The 2,052-nt window shown below is 39.4% G+C and overlaps 1 protein-coding gene across 1 annotated transcript in view; it reads right to left on the minus strand.

Moving 5' to 3' along the window:
- Window positions 1–2,052, minus strand: part of Aox1 (aldehyde oxidase 1) — a 77,719-nt gene that overhangs the window by 44,254 nt on the left and 31,413 nt on the right. The window lies entirely within an intron of this gene.

Raw genomic sequence — 2,052 nt, forward strand, 5'->3', positions numbered from 1 at the left:
TCATCCTATTGCAGAGACACTTGTACATCCATGTTTGTTGCTGCTCTTTTCACAATAGCTAAGAGATGGAAGCAACCTAAGTGTCCCTCAACTGACGAGTGGATAATGAAAACATGGTTCATTTATACAATGGAATTTTACTCAGCAGTAAAGAAAGAAGAAATCATGAAATTTGTAGGTAAATGGATGGAACTAGAAACTGTTATACTAAGTCAAGTAACACAGACTCAGAAAAAAAAACAAAACGAAAACAAAAATGGCGTATGTTCTCCCTCATATGTGGATCCTATCTCCAAATCTTTATAAGTGAATATGTATCCAGACATAACTACAGGAACCAGGATAATGGAAAGGAAACAGGGAGGTAAAGGAAAAGAAAGAACCTGAAAGAGAAGAACAGTAGGAAACTGTTAATAAGGGAGATATGGATAAAAATTGGGTTAGTTTAAGGGAGGGGGAGGGAAGGTTATACAAGGAGCCTAGGGGATAAAGGGAAAGAAGAGAGGTGGGACCATAGGAGAAGGGCATTATTAAAGGAGAAATGTAAAAAACAGGGGTACCTTAAATGGGGAAACCATGGTGGAAGGGTTAGACAATGTGAGAGATAAACAATGCCTAGCTAGTTTTGGAAAACCAGAGGGAACCATATTAGGCCAACAACCTACTGACAAATTATACATAAAACCAGATCAAAGAATGTAATATTCTTGCCTAGGCAAGGTTTATCTGAGGGTGTCTGGTCTTTGCTCAAGCTCTATCTACATGGCATATGGTAATTAAAAGTACCAGATTGGTAGAACTAACTTTCTTGGATGTTTAACAGCCATACTTTGAGGCTTATACTAATTTGGTCAGGGGGACATAAAGGACAGTTTTTGCTCCTTGCCCTCCTAGGTTGACTAAGTTCCAGGGGACTATGAGCATCTCTCAAAATGTCCTGTGACTGTGGCAATTCACCTGTCCTCTTGAGCAAGGAGGCCATGGAGACCCCACCAGATGGACCTGAACCAGTGTCCAGTCTACAAAGAGGAGGGTCAACACAGAGGAATCATTTCCTCCATGCTTCCAAGCGAAGCTAGACCTGGTCGAGGAGGACCTTTGACTTATCTTCACGTAGACGGAACTGGTAAAAGAAAGGAGCCAGAGGCTCCTCCCAAGCCCATGTTATCCCTGAGGAACAGATCCTCAAACAGCCTTAAGAGTAAAAATAAATTATTTTATCTGGGCCAACTGTAGGGCCTTAAACATCCAAAAGGAAAGTGTAACCAAAGATTAATGGGATCAATATAATTTTTAAGAGTCCATATGTATAGCTAAAGGCTACATAAGAAGCAACAATGCCAGACAGGTGATACCTTCCTTTGAGTTATTTCACCCAAGACACTCCCAGACAGTACTCCAGCATAGAACTAGGAAAATGAACAGCAGACCCCAATCTTATCTAAAGGAATTTTGACAACTGATTGCTGCTAGATGAGGAACAGCTGATCTTCCTAAAACAAGGATCTCTAGATAGGTTGACTAGATTCAGCTGACGGAGAAGCACTGGAAAATGGCTGTGGTGTCGATGTACACAGTGGACAGTAACAGGGATGACAGAGTATGTGGGCTCTGGTATGTGGGAGCGGGGAGGCTATGGGAGGGTGCCATTTGGGAAGTGGGTATATAGATGAACAAGATTGTGTGGGATGTTCTGTATGGTATATGCACAGAAAAATCAACAAATCTAAAAATAAAAGACATATTTGAGGAGGAAGTATAAAAATTTACTTCATGTTAAATAGTAGAGTTGATAAACATTACCAGTGAAATCTACCTGATGACTTTATATCCATACTCAGGTACTAAGGATCCAAGTGTAACTGACTATGACTAGTAATCATCAGATACATAGATTAAAGACACATGTGCAAACATCTTAGCATTCATAGCATTAAAAATGTAGGAAAGCATATTTTAAAATGAAATGGAGATATTCTTTAAAGGGTAAAAACTCATTCAATTTATATCTTACAGGGTTTATACTGAGTTCAATATTGTATAACTGTATTA

The sequence above is a fragment of the Nannospalax galili genome, unplaced genomic scaffold (genome assembly GCF_000622305.1).
Source record: "Nannospalax galili isolate Female #2095 unplaced genomic scaffold, S.galili_v1.0 scaffold610, whole genome shotgun sequence".
NCBI lineage: Eukaryota > Metazoa > Chordata > Mammalia > Rodentia > Spalacidae > Nannospalax > Nannospalax galili.